Here is a 15,335-nt window from a genome sequence, read left to right as displayed (position 1 = left end):
AGGGGGCACAGAGGTAGGGCACTGTCTCTGAAAGGGTTGCCACTGAAGCATCCAGGCAGCAGACTGTGTAGCAGAAATTACATTTTCAAACTCTTGATGGCAAAGGGCCAAATTTATGCTTGGTGTAACTCCATTGTAGAGTTACACCAGGAATGACTGTGACCCAATATAAGGTAGGGCAGAAGGGGCAGATTTTCTTTTCTTTTTCTTTAATTCAACTGAATTTGAACATTAATGAAAGGTGCCTGATTAACAGCTGAAGGCTGGAGTCTTCTGTATATCCACAGCCTAGTTATAGTGTGAGCAGCATCAGTGCTAGCTGCCCGTATCCTGCCCTCCCCCACCAATCTGCTTCAATCCTGATCTGCCTCTGGGGTTAGATCAGCCTTCTTGGCCCATTCGTGCTGAACTTTGCAGCTAGATCCCAAACCAGAACCTGAATTCTTCTGAATCCATCAATCCTGACTACAGCAGACAGAAAAACAGACCAACACACACTTGGTCCCACCCAGCATTTGCTGCGCCACTGGTATTTGTGGTATTTACTTCGGAGTAGGAAATAGCATGGTGAAGCCAACCACCACTGCACAGTCCATGTTGAATTTTAGTGGTGACCTCTGTGTGCACATTCACCAAAACCATACTCACACTCTCTCTCTATATATATAGAGAGAGAGAGATAGATAGAGAGATAGATACACACACACACACACCAATACATACACACACTTGCCAAGGGCTAATGCGCCTTGGGGCCAATATTATAGTGTTCAAAGTCTAGCAGGGTGAAGGGTAGTTTGTGTAGAAGCAGGAAGAGTGGTGTAATTTAAAGGATTTACTTTCCAATTTTATTTAGCCTTGCTCCAGTCTTTTTCCTTACTTATTTGGTCCCTATCGCTTCAGTAATCCAGACAGTACTCTCCAGTTTATAACAGAGAGACTTTGTCATCTCTCAGAACTTTTTACTGCCTCTTCTTTAGACATTTTGGCCAATATATTGCAGTGTGAAATGAAGATAAATTGGCCTAAATTTTATCCACTGAAGTTGATGGTAAAACTCCCATTGACTTCAATGGGAGCAGAATTTTGCCAATGTCGAATGCTTTTGAAAATGTCATCCTTAGATGATATTAAAAAAAAAAAGCATTGAGAAAAGATCTTTGCTCATAGTAAGCCGACTGCAGCAAGGAGCCAAAGAAACCGATTCATTAAAAGAACTAAATGCATATAGCTTGGTTGAACTCTGACTAAAGGAGGAGTGTGGGGGATAGCCAAAGTAATTTATTTATTAACGTATTCTTTCAATTGAAAACATAGCACAAAGAATGCCTGTACATGAGGTCCAGGAGCCCTACCATCAATTAAACTTGCAATCAATTAAAATAGCACCCTGCAGCCCAATACAATAGAAAATAAACAGACCAGCCAATAAACACAGGAGCAAAGGCTCTGCCCCTCTCCCGCCCAGACACTGAGCTCTCTCTAAGTGCACTATTGAAGCACTTGTGTACACTAGAAAAAGTGCCTGAGTTTAAGTCAGAGTTAACAAACATGTTTAACTAACTCTGGCTTAACCTCCACCACTTTTCCTATTCTAGACAAACCCAAATGCATGGCTTTTGCAGCTTGCCCATGAGATCAAAGAATTCAGGCTATTTTGGACCAACATGTGTAGGCAATGTGTGTAAGGAATGAGAGCAATCATTTCTAGTGGTGCAAAGGGCATAAACTAGGGGTTGTGGGCGGAAATGGAACATAAGAAAATGTAGGGTGAATATGAGAGAAATGTCCCAGTGGTAAGTTCTGCTAGACTGTAATTATCTCCCAAAGGAAGTAGAAGATGCCCCATAGCTTGAGGCATTTAAAAATGGGACTGAAAAATATCCTGGAAAGGAGTGTGGTCCTGGCTTGTATACCCAACTCTGCCACTGCCTTGTTGTGTAACCTTGGGCCAGTCACTTAATCTCTCTGTGCCCCAGTTTACCAGTGTGCAAGACTGGTTCAGTAAATGCAAACCACTTTGTTAGTGTAATGTGAAAGTTACACAGGCAATGCACAATTACACAGATCCACCCCTCCCTTCAGAGTGAAGGTGAGGTTAGGTAATTGCAACAGAAGCCAGGGTAACCCAGAGCGGTAACTATGGTGAGACTCCACTGCTGCCCTGCAGCCTTTAGAAAGGACTCGGGGAGTAGGATTCTGCCCTTACCTGTCCAATGTGAAAAAACCTCCCACACCTCAAATCCATTCAAACTGGACTCATTGCAGGGACCAGGATTTGGGTCTATGATATTATAAAACCAATCCCAGCAGGACGAAGAAAATGAACACAAAGCAACTTCATGGCATTCTCCATCGCACAACCAGCAACAGCACTGCATGACGTCAAAACAATAATGCTAAAAAATCCCTTTTCTAAAGAGATAAGGAAAATTCAGCATTTGAACATTTCTAGGCCCTGCTAACATTTGGACAAACAGGAATTTATACTCCTTTCTAACTATGTACAACCTAAAAGAAGTTCATCCTCCTGGGATTCTTGTTTCCTTGGGATGATTAGCAGACAGGAAATGAAAATGGAGATGTTTTCGTTATTATTTTTATTTAAATCTCTCTCAGCCCACCAGCCATTTCTGTGATGGTTTTTCAGTGTTGCAAGTCTACAGGATCAGTTTCAAAATACACTTGACTTTTAACCTCCCTATAAAGCTCTCTATGAACTGGAATTGGCTTGAATTGGGCCCCAAAGGTTAATGGCCGTAGGATTAGGATAGCTCTGAGGATCTGATGAAAACTCAGCTGCTGACATTCCCCTGACAGGGAAGCCCATCTTAAACAGAAATAATGCAGCTATAGCAATGCTGCTCATTGTAATGTAGACAGTCACAGCTCTGGCTGACAACAAACCAACAGGGACAGATGACTCAAAGGTTCTCAAACCTAGTTGCTGTTGCTAAATCAGGGCAAATTCACAGCTGCCAGCCAGCCACTGATTTATCTGTATGGGGGCAAAGACCATGGGGACACAAGCAAACCCACAATTTGAAGCTTACTCTGGATTCAAGCAGGGATAAGCAAAAAGCATTCCCTAGCTACACTGCAGAGTTGAACCAGTGCAGTTGCTTAAGCGGTTGGCCATCGATTACTGGAATCAGGGCCAACTCCCAATGTAGAAAAGAAAAGAAAAAGAAAAAGATCGCTGAGCTGCTAGTTTTACCATTTTTTTCTGTTTGCTAATTATCCATAAGCAGCTTGTGTTTTTTTCAAACTCATTCACCCTTCCAGTTTATCTGCAGAATCATTTCTGCCCACGGGCTTTGTCATTGTTAGTAAGCAGATCATTGCAAGTTGTCAATATCTGAGCAGCTTTGATTAGATGCACAGAATATATGACATGTTCCTGTTCCCTGACTGGATGAGCACTACCTTTAAGATAATGTTTCTAGAACAAATTCTTGAAATTACATGTTTGAAATTTGCTCTCCACAGATATCAAATTCCCTGTTTGCAGGAGTTTTTCTGCTAGCAAACTTGTTTGCTAGAATATCCACAGATCACAAGCACAGCAAGGAGCACAAGCAAAGAAAATGCAATTTAAAATGTAACCGGCTTTCTTGAAGTTCTGGTACCCCAGTTACATGCCCAGAAGGGGTCCCGAGGAATTCTTTCAGCCCAAAAGACTGAAGAGTACAGTACCCCCATCAAAAGACATGGCAAAAAAGACTCCTTGCAAGGGCTGTGCTCACTTCAGCAGAACTGTTTGCTCATCTCTGAAACAAGAGTGATTGCAAGCAGGAGTTTGGTCAGGGCAACAAATGAAGAGTTAGGAGCAGCCTGGTTTGCAAGCCAAACCTTGTCCGCTACTTCAGTGGTAATCAAACATCAGTTAGAACAGTACTGACTGCCAGCCCTAATGAGGTATGATGTTGAACACCAGAGCTATTTGAGTATTGTACACGATGTATTCATAACACATACTGTAACTGTTTCCACTAAGAGCTGTGGCCAAGTACATTCATTTCTCAAAGGTGGCTGACAGATTGTTCTGCAACCTTTTGTGACTGCAAGAAACAAAGAGGCAACAGAGACAAGCACACAGATTACATTTTACCTTTTCTTTCCGTAGGGCCTGATCCAAGCTCCATTGATATCAATGGAAAGTCTCTCAGAGACATCAGTGGGCTTTGGATTGGGCCCCTAAATTGTAGTTTCTTGTACATTGTGAGCTCTTTGTGGGAGAGACAGTACCCTGATCCTGACTGGGGCCTCTGGCTGCTACTCTGCTATGAACATTAAATAATAATACAAAATAATAGTGCAGCCACAACGGAAGGTGTTCTAGAAATATCTGCACAGACAATGAACGTGTGAAATCTTGGGTGGGGGGGGAGGTTGGGTCATTTACATGCCAAAAGGGGACAAGGTTACGTTTGGTTTTAAAGGATTCGCACAATGGTTGAGTGCAGGAGGAGAGCCTCGGTGGGTATGTACTCAAGTGTAAGGGAATGGATTGCAGTGTGAAAGAAAGGCCAGGGTCAGTATCAGACACTTTGCTGGTATCAAACCAACACCCTGTGCCTGAAGACCCCATGGCCAGGTTGTGCAGCCTGCTCAGCTCCCCTTGTGCAAAGGGGACAAAGATTGGCCATAACTCCCTAGCTGGGGATTCCCCTGGCATGGAAGAGTGGTGCGAGTGAGAGCAGCAGCACCAATCTCTTAGGGAATCCTGCTGCTTGGGGCCACCCCATCAACTGCTACTCATGCAAAACACTCATTGATCTGAAGAGAATGTGTCCTTTTCCATATCCTTTTGCCTGAAACCATTTTGTTGCAGTGCTAATATCAAGTACTTTAACATATATACTTTCATGTGTATTTTTCCCTGGCGGGTGGAATCACACACAATGCTCTGTGCCTCTTTCCTGAAAGTTAAGCCATTTCTGTATGTTGGGTCAGATTCTGATTTAAGTTATACTCATAGAATCACAAACATGTAGGATTGGAACGGCAGGGCCGTCCCTAGCCATTTTGGTACCCTATGCAGCACCCCTCGCAGGGGGGCTGTGTGTGGCCCCAAGCCTCTGTGGGGGAAAGGAGGCTGGCCCCAGGCCTCCATGGAGTGGGAGGAGCAGGCTTGGGGGGCAAGGGGGAAATCGCCCCCCAGCACGAGCCACCGGAGCGGAGCGGGTTGGGACCGGGTCGCTCCACTTCCTGCCGCCCAGTGAGTGCAGGATGCCCAACCCTGCACTCACAGGGTGGCGGGAAGTGAAGCGACCCAGCCCCAGCCTGTTCTGCTCTGTTCCCCTAGCTCCCAGCCTTGGGGGATAGGGGGAACCGCCCCCCAGCACTCACCTGAGGCGCGGCTGGGAGCCGGCGGCGCGGAGTGGGCTGGGGCCAAGTCACTCCACTTACCTCCACCCGGTGAGTGCAGGACGCCCGACCCCTGCTGCAGTCCTCAGGGGAAGGGGTGGAGTGGGGGCAGGGCTGGGGCGGAGCAGGGGCTGGAGCAGCACACAGCTGTGTAGGGCACCAGGAAATTTGGTGCCGCAAATTTCCTGGTACCCTATGCAGCTGTGTACTTTGCTTATGGGTAGGCACGGCCTTGTGGAAGGGACCTCAATAGCTCATCTAGTCCAGTCCCCTGCACTGAGGCAAGCCTAAGTACTATCTAGACCATCTCTGACAGGTGTTTGTCTAACCTGTTCTTAAAAACTTCCAGTGATGGAGATTCCACAACCTCGCTCGGCAATTTATTCCCATGCTTAACCACCTGCATAGTTAGGAAGTTTTTCCTAGTTTCTAACCTAAATCTCTCTTGCTGCAAGTTAAGCCCGTTATTTTTTGTCCTGTCCTCAGTGGCTAAATAGAACAATTTATTATCCTCCTCTTTATTAACACCCTTTTATGTACTTGAAGATGGTTACCATGTCCCCTCTCAGTCTTCTCTTCTCCAGACTAAACAAACCCAGTTTTTTCAATCTTGCCTTGTAGTTCATGTTTTCTAGAACTTTAATCATTTTTGTTGCTCTCCTCTGGACTTTCTCCAATTTATCCACATCTTTCCTGAAGTGTGGTGCCCAGAACTGGACATTTGTGACGTTATTAGTGCTGAGTAGAGTGGAAAAATTACTTCTTGTGTCTTGCTTATAACACTCCTACTAATACATCCCAGAATGATCTTTGGGTTTTTGTTTTTTGTTTTGTTTTTTTTTGCAACAATAGTACATTGTTGACCCATATTTAGTTTGTGAGCCACTAAAACCCCCAGATCCTTTTCTGCAATACTCCTTCCTAGGAAGTCAGTTCCCATTTTTATTTATGCAATTGCTTATTATTCTTTAAGTGTAGTACTTTGCATTTGTCCTTAATGAATTTTATCCTATTTAATTCAGACCATTTCTCCAGTTTAAGATCATTTTGATTTTTAATCCTGTCCTCCAAAGCACTTGCACCCCTTCCAGCTTGGTATCATCCGCAAACTTTATAAGTGTACTCTTTATGCCATTATCCAAATCATTTATGAAGATAATAGAACTGGATACAGGACAGATCCCTGTGGCATCCCACTCAATATGCCTTTCCAGTTTGATTGTGAACCATTGATAACTACTCTCTGAGTATGGTTTTCCAGCCAGTTGTGCACCCATCTTACAGTAGCTTCATCTAGGTTATATTTCTCTAGTTTGTTTACGAGATGGTCATGTGAGAATATCAAAAGCCTTACTAAAGTCAAAATACATGACATCTACTGGTTCCCCTCCATCCACAAGGCTTGTTACTCTGTCAAAGAAGGATATTAGGTTAGTTTGATATGATTTGTTCTTAACAAATCCATATTTATTGTTACTTATTATCCGATTATCTTCTAGATGCTTACAAATTGATTGTTTGATTATTTGCTCCATTATCTTTCTGGGCACCAAAGTTAAGCTGACTTGTCTACAATTCCCTGGGTTCTCCTTATTCCCCTTTTTATAGATAGGTAGGTACTACATTTGCCCTTTTCCAGTCCTCAGTTCTCTCTCCCATCCTCCATGAGTTCTCAGAGAGTCGCTAATATTTGCTCAGAGATCTCGTCAGTCAGTCCCTAAATGTATTTTCTCAAGCTCTGACTACTCATGTAAATTCAAGATAACTTCAAGTGACTTCCCAAAGCGCTCTCCACCTTCCTAAACAATAATCAAGTATGGGAAATCCCCATGATCCCCATGAAGAGATTTCATTCAGTTAGAAAGAACCAAGTGAAATTTTAGTTTCATAACAGAGATTCCTTATTACAAACAATATGTTAACAGGTGTGAAGCATGGGGCCTGATTCTCCTCTCTCTTACACCATTGTAAAATCAGCAGCCAAGAGTTACACTCACTGGTGTAAGCGAGAGGTCTATCAGACCTCATGTTACTGTAATTAGGAAGGTGCAGTAGCCCTTCTTACTATTATATGATTTGTTCATCCCAACACTGTGCTTAGTGGTGCACAAATCAGAAAAGAAAACAGTTCCTTCCCTTAGGAAATTACAGTCTAAGGGTCTGGTCCTACAAGCCTTGCTCACACAAGCAGTCCTTACTGACTAGTGGCTAGTCGTATTGATTGGCCTCTGAAAAGATACACAAAATGAATAAAGACACAGAACTTCCAGCGCAGCCAAACTGCACTCAGTAAAAGTTTGGAGGGCAGGGGGAGGACACAAAGGTAACTTTTCTTCACCTTAGTGACCAGCTGGCCACTGAAATTCAGCAACACAGATCACACAGGGTACGAGCAGTTCATGCGATGATAGGAATCAAGGTTCCCAAAAATTCCAGGAGAAAGTTAAACACTCAAGTGAACCTTGCAAAGTCTGGTGTCCAGGACTCCATGGAAACCTCTGTTAGGTGGACTTAGGAGGGGAGGTTTGACAACATGGAGGGAGAGTTTGGTCACTTGTCACTGGGGGTGGTGGTGAGGAATAGGGAAGGTTTGACGGCTAGGGTAGACCATTTCCGTCCCACGCTCTGAGGATGGGGGTCCTGGAAAGTCAGAGTCCCAAAAGCACGGAACCTTGCACCCTATGTGCTCTGTACATTCCTAGGGTCATCCCTGAACTCTGTCTCAGCTTACATCAGGAGCTAATGCAGGGGAAAGGCCCAGTGGCAGAAGTTAGGGATCAGGCTGTTGCTTCAAATGCTGGACTTTTCAACAATTCAACTTACAGACTTTGCAGGAAAAAAAGACATTCAAACTATTGTCATTTGAAACTGCACAGCATCAAAACTAACAAATGATAAGGCAAAGGAAGCAACATTGTCTAGTGCTAACAGCACAGGCCTGGGAGACAGCAGAAGTGGGTTCTAATTTCCACTCTGTCACGGGACACACCATGGTCTCCTAGATTCATAGATCTTAAGACCAGAAGGGACCTTTATGATCATCTAGTCTGATCTCCTGTATAACATTGACCATAGAATTTGGGTAAGCCACTTCATCCCTGTGACTCGTTTCCCCATCTGTATAATGGAAATGGTACTCACGCACCTTTGCAAAATGCTTTTAGATCCTTGGATGAAAGATTCTGGATAAGTACTAAGTAATACTGTCATCATCCCAGCAACACTGCCTAGCTCAGAGCTGCAGTTTGCAGGAAAGGGGCATAGACACTATCAAAGAAGGAAAGGAAAGAAACATGAAGCAAAGATTTCTCTCTGGAGAGGGAGGGAGGGAGAGAGAGAGAAACTGGCAAACATCTCTAATAATGAGCAGAGGGAGTCCTGCATCTTATCCCTTAGAGAGGTTGAGTGGCTCTTCATTTGCTATCTCTGACAGGCTGACATCTCTGGATTCCAAATGGAAAAGAAGCTGCTTTTGAGCAAGTCTCTTCCCTTCTTCTATTTGCTGAAGCTTTCCCAGCTCTGGTTTCTACAGATCCTTATTTCCTTGATTATACACTCATTTGCAAACAAAGGCTGAACGTGAGCTGGGCTAGTTCCTACACAGAGCTTGTGCCTTGGAGTGGGCACCTATATACCAGAGATGCTGCAAGCTTACCTAGATTTTCTATCATCTATTTATTCAGAGGAAAAACAAAATGCTTCCTCTTTCCTGCCCCACTCCCCTCCAGCTTCTCACTGGGGGTATGAAGGTTACTGTTACTGAAACCTAGCAAGTTATACTATTGGCCAGGTAGGATTTTAATACTGTCTTCCTGGGATTGACCAGAAATACACTGAGCCCTGATCTTGATCCAAATATCTCTGAAGTTCAGCCAGGGTCTGATTTGGGGGAGGATTTGGCTTGAGCCTGGCTCAGTTCTATTGAGAAAACAGCAGCGTGCTTCTATCAAATGTCTGAAATGCAGTTGATGCTCCATGGCCCCACAAAGACCAATCAAGTTGGGTCAGAAGCGGAGACACAAGCTCTCCTATTTGCCTACACACAATAATGACCTAACACCACCGAAAAAGCTCTTAGTCAAGAGACCTGACTCTGCAGCTTGTGAATGGAAGAGGGCATTCTCCTGCTTCTAATGGCGTTTCCCTACCCCTCTCTGGATAGTGCTAGACTCTGCCTGCCAGGAGCCACAACTATGCCAAGCTATGAAGAGCCTGTTCTCATTCAGCAGGTTGCATGAAATATCCTGGCTTATCAGACAGTAGTTCCTGCTGCAAAGTGATCCAAGCTCTGATCTTCTTCCACTCATCTCAGGACTCCCTCTCCTAAAAAGTGTCCTAGCTTCACCCACTCTCAGCTAAACCAAAAGGATTCGCCCACCAGAAATTTCCATGACACTCATTTTTTCCTGTTACATTAATAAGCTATTGGGAAAAATCATCAACCAAACTTTTCCCCCAAATTCTCTTTCACTTTTCAGAGCACCTGCTGCTTTCGGGGAAAAGAACCCTCACACCAAGCAAGCTCCCCCACCCCACCCCACCCCACCCCCCGACCCCAGGTCACAATGCAACAGATCATCAGCATGGTCCATCCCATCCCCCACACGAGTGCAGCAAAGCATTAGTCAGGGCAGTTCACTAACCTCTTTCACAAACAGGGTTGCCTTTTCACTTTGGATGCCTAGTTTCCATGTTGTTAAATTTGTGATCCCTCAGGGAGCTACAAACCCCAACTGCCTCCGACAATGAATCCCAGCTCCCCGCCAGCTCCAGACTCTGGGATTTTGAAAGTTGTGGGTATGGATGGCAGCTCTGTAGCCCAGCCCTCTTCTGTGTGAGGATAACAGGCTCTCACTTACAGGTTACACACACAGCAGGCAAACAGTGTTACATACCGTGAACAAACAAGGCTGCATAGCAACGACTTCTCTAAAGTAGTCTTGAGCAGGAGGTGTGAGGGAAAGGCTTTGCCTGCAGGGCTTGTCGGCCGTCTCCCAGGGTGCTGGAATGGAGAGTACCTGAGTGACCTTGACAGCACCCAAACTCTGGAACAGGGACACGCTCTGAATAGCCACGTGTGCTCAGAGTCCTGGCCTGCCTGTGATTGATTCCCAAAAACACACACACAAAGGCTGTGTTATACCCAGTCAAGCAGTGGAGTCTTCAGAATTCATGAATGAGAGGGAAAGGTTTAGACCCCCACTTACTACAGAATACAATTTGCAAGTGACTTATCTAGGTTGTAAATTCTTTAGAACAAGGCTTGTGAGCTTGATTCTCCTCTCACTTACATCTGTGTAAATCAGGAATGTCTCCACTGAATGGAAGAGTGGAACTAACTAATCACTGTGTGCTGGATTCCCCCATGGTTTGCACCTTGGACAGTTACTGACACCTCTGCAAAGTGCTACTAAATCAGACTCCTCCATTTGCCCTGCGATGGCACTTTACACCCAGTTGCAGGATTGTCAGTAGCTACACAAGGTATAAAGCAGAATCAGAGTTGGGGTCTTTATTCTTTCTGTGCAATGCCAGGCACATCTGTGCTGCCAAGTACTAATGCTAAAGAATAATGATTTTTTCATTCATGCACAACGCATCAGTGTCTAGCTTTGAAATGTTTTCAAAATAGCTTCTGTCAAGGTTCCTCCCCCACTCTGAACTCTAGGGTACAGATGTGGGGACCTGCATGAAAAAAACCCCCTAAGCTTATCTTTACCAGCTTAGGTCAAAACTTCCCCAAGGTACAAAATATTACACCCGTTATCCTTGGAATGGCCGCTACCACCACCAAACTAATACTGGTTACTGGGGAAGAGCTGTTTGGACGCGTCTTTCCCCCCAAAATACTTCCCCAAAACCTTGCACCCCACTTCCTGGACAAGGTTTGGTAAAAAGCCTCACCAATTTGCCTAGGTGACTACAGACCCAGACCCTTGGATCTTAAGAACAATGAACAATCCTCCCAACACTTGCACCCCCCCCTCTCCTGGGAAATGTTGGATAAAAAGCCTCACCAATTTGCATAGGTGACCACAGACCCAAACCCTTGGATCTGAGAACAATGAAAAAGCATTCAGTTTTTTAAAAGAAGACTTTTAATAAAAAATAGCAGTAAATAGAAATAAAGAAATCCCCCCTGTAAAATCAGGATGGTAGATATCTTACAGGGTAATTAGATTCAAAACATAGAGAACCCCTCTAGGCAAAACCTTAAGTTACAAAAAAAGTACACAGACAGAAATAGTTATTCTATTCAGCACAATTCTTTTCTCAGCCATTTAAAGAAATCATAATCTAACACATACCTAGCTAGATTACTTACTAAAAGTTCTAAGACTCCATTCCTGTTCTGTCTCTGGCAAGAGCAGCATACAGAGAGACACAGACCCTTTGTCCCTCTCCCTCCTCCCAGCTTTTGAAAGTATCTTGTCTCCTCATTGGTCATTTTGGTCAGGTGCCAGCGAGGTTACCTTTAGCTTCTTAACCCTTTACAGGTGAGAGGAGCTTTCCCCTGGCCAGGAGGGATTTCAAAGGGGTTTACCCTTCCCTTTATATTTATGACAGCTTCTCTGCTGGGTTTTTACACACACACATGCATGCACACACACACTTATGTGTAGCTGAATTTAGTGCTCTTGAAAGGTACCTGATTGGCCACCCCTGGACACTGAAACCCTCTATCCACAGACCAGGTATAAATACATGCAACATCAGTACAAGCTTCTCCCACCGTGTCTGGGACCAGGAGGGACTACACCAAGAGTCAGAGGGGAATTCAGGCTCCATAGCTCATTCAGTCCCTAGCCTCTCTGCTCAGACTGCCAGCAAGGGGGTGAATAGTGGTAGTGATTTCTGTGATGTGCAATAATTCACACCACAAGGAGAACAGAGGAAACCAACACAGTTAATTTGTCCCTTGGGGCTACCAGCCCTTCTCCGATCACATACAGCAACAGGAGAACCCATCTATTACAACACTTACCTATTATGCTTTGGAGAGACAACCCCCAACTCATTTGATATAGGACATGGAACAGACACCAAATAATATCTTCCTCTCACTGCTAAACTTGTTTGAACCAGTGATCTAGAGGTAAAAAGTTCCATCTCACATTACCACCCTAAACCATCCAAGTCCCACAGTTTCTCTATTGTTTGATATCCAGCTATATTTAAAAAAAAAAAATCTTATATTGTAGAATGCCAGAAAATTAGATGATCCCCCCAGACTAACCTCAAAACGTATTTTGTTAGGTACATCACCCAGCTAAGTAAGTGCCCCGATAAGATTCACACTGTTTGAAATAGAACAGAAAGGAAGGATCATTCTGTGGTTAAGACACTACAGTAAGCCTCACAAGACCTAAATTCAGTTCCCAGTTTTGCCAGACTTGTTGTGTGACCTTGGGCAAGTCATTTAATCTCACAGTGTGCCTCAGTTCCCCAACTATAAAATGGGCAAAGCAATACTTCCTCTATCCCATCCTTTGACTGTGTGTTCTATTTAGACTATAAACTCATCAGGGCAGGACATGTCTCTTGCTATATGTATGTGCAGTGCTTTGTACCCCGTGGCTTTGATCTTGGTTAGGGGTGGTACCGTAATACTATTAAAATGATAGCAACAGCCAATCTTCAAAGGACCAATGCTTTTCATGGGTATACTCCCTCAAAACAAAGGAATCAACAAGGTGAATTAAAATAATTCTTAATATTTTGTGCCAATCCCACATATACTCAGTGATAAGAAGTCTTTTGGCCTACTTTCATCTGCTAACCTTGGCAGAATCCATGCTGGTTAGACCTTAGCATATCATGAGCTTTTGGCGGGGGGATGGGGGGAGGGTGTTAATGATCATTTTAATCAATTTACCTGGTACAGATGAAAAACTTACTTCTCTTTTCCCCATCTCACTTGCACTTGTCACATATAGGTACAACAACTGCTACCCTCTAGTCCTGTGGAACAGAGGCTGTTTTGAGTGAGATATTGTGCCTCCAGAACTCTCGGATGCACCATCTGGCCTGGTGATTTACTACTATTTAAGTTACCAGTTTGTGGTGTCAGAAAATGAGGTTCTGAAGCAATCTCTGATAGTACCTCATCTTCATTAGCAGAAAAGAACGGGTCCAGGGTAAGAATCTCCCTGACATTTTAAGCAGTGAAGACTGATTGTTAAACTTCTCAGCAGTGTCCTTTTGTGCCTTAATTTCTCTCTTGAATTCCTGGTGATCCAGAAGATCCACGGATTCTTTCACAGGCTTCCTGCTTCTGATAGACTTAAAGAATCTCTTGTTGTTTGCTTTTATACCGTTAGCTATTTGTTCTTTGAATTCCACTGCAGCCCTTCTAATTTCCTTCTTACACACTGTCTACTGCAATTTATGCTCCTGTTTATTGATTTCACCAGGGTCAGATTTTGAAGGATTTGCATTGACTCAAATAGCCTCTCGAACCTTGCCATTTAGCCATATTGATTTACTCCTTGTCTTCCTGACTCCCTTTTTGCTCACAGGCACAAATGCCTTCTGAGTCTCCAATATTGTTTAAGTAGCACCCATGCCACTTCCAAGGATTTTACTTCCCTTTCTGTTAACATTAAGGCTTTTTGACTAATGTCATTTTATTGAAATCTTCCTTTTTAAAGTTTACTGTCACTTTTAAGTACCTGCCTTGTCCCTTGAACCTAATTATATTGCAGTCACGATTACTTAGTGGCTCAGCAACTAGCACTTCTTGTATTAGCTCTTGTGTGTTACTTAAGACTAAGGGCGTGTCTACATGAAGGTTTTAAACCAGATCAAATCAAGCTAATCCAGTTTTAAAACAGTTGTGTATGTACCATGCAACCCATCACTGCACACTAACTCTGGAGTCCTCTTGCAAAGTGGACTAAGTTTTCTTCTAATTGAAATAGTTGGGTCTATTTTTCATGTGCACACAATTGCAGCCCACCACTTTTGCATGTTTCTAACAGCTATCCCACAGCACTTTGCAGGTCAATCTTTACCAACCTGTCCGTTTACTTGTGTCCCCCCCCGTCCTGATGTCAAGTTTCCAGAATGACCCTTAGGTAGTGCAGAGCCAGATTTTGCTCCTGGATCCCAGTGTATCACTATTCTGGTTATACAACCATGATAGCACCCCAGAAGCCCCACAACATGTCTCAGATAGCTGCTTGGAGCTGTGCCGAGACCCTGGATCTCGTTGCCATCTGGGGAGAAGCGTTGGTTCAGGAAAAAGCTCTTGTGGCCAGCCACAGGAATAGGGACATACTGTGGACATTGCAAAGCAGACGTCTGCGAGGGGTCAAGACTGGAATGCAGATCAGTGCCAGATAAAGAGAAAACAGCTCAGGAGAAAGTATATTGAAACGAGGAATAAAAGGAGACATGTGACTTGTCAATGTTTTGATGAACTGGACAGGATTCTACACAATTACAGTACAACCCCTCAGACACTATTCGCAGCCTGCTGACCTGCACTCCACACCACTTAGAAAGAGTAGCATGACCCATCAGGGGAGAAGCAGGAGGATGCTGGAAAACAGCTACTCCCTAAAGCCCAGGATTTTTTTGTGACTCAAGACCCTGACAACAGCCAGTTGGAAAGCCATCTCCAGTCCTGCCCAGCTACAACACACCCTGATTCCTGCTCTGCCTCAGCTGTGCCCAGGTCACAGCCAGAAACCCAGGTCAGGACCAAAGATTCCCTGGAAGGATCTTTAGTATGTAAGTATCTATCTTTACAATTTATTCTTTATTATTAATTATTATTATTGGCTGATGTGAGCTGGGAGCCACCAACTCCACCCCACCCCACCTTGTGATGCTTCAAAATGGCGCCTGCCAGCATGGCACAGTCCGTGCTTGCCCCCCTCCAGTAGTAGATTCAAACGAGGAAAGCATTCATTTCTGCAAAACTCAGCAGTGTATTGAGACAGCGCTTACAGGAAAAGAAA

The 15,335-nt window shown here is 44.1% G+C and overlaps 1 protein-coding gene across 1 annotated transcript in view; it reads right to left on the bottom strand.

Moving 5' to 3' along the window:
- The window catches only part of TOGARAM2 (TOG array regulator of axonemal microtubules 2), a 76,460-nt gene that overhangs the window by 47,920 nt on the left and 13,205 nt on the right, over positions 1-15,335 (bottom strand).

The sequence above is a fragment of the Caretta caretta genome, chromosome 3 (genome assembly GCF_965140235.1).
Source record: "Caretta caretta isolate rCarCar2 chromosome 3, rCarCar1.hap1, whole genome shotgun sequence".
NCBI lineage: Eukaryota > Metazoa > Chordata > Testudines > Cheloniidae > Caretta > Caretta caretta.
Note: the sequence above shows the minus strand (reverse complement) of the source record. Positions and strands in the feature narration are given on the sequence as shown.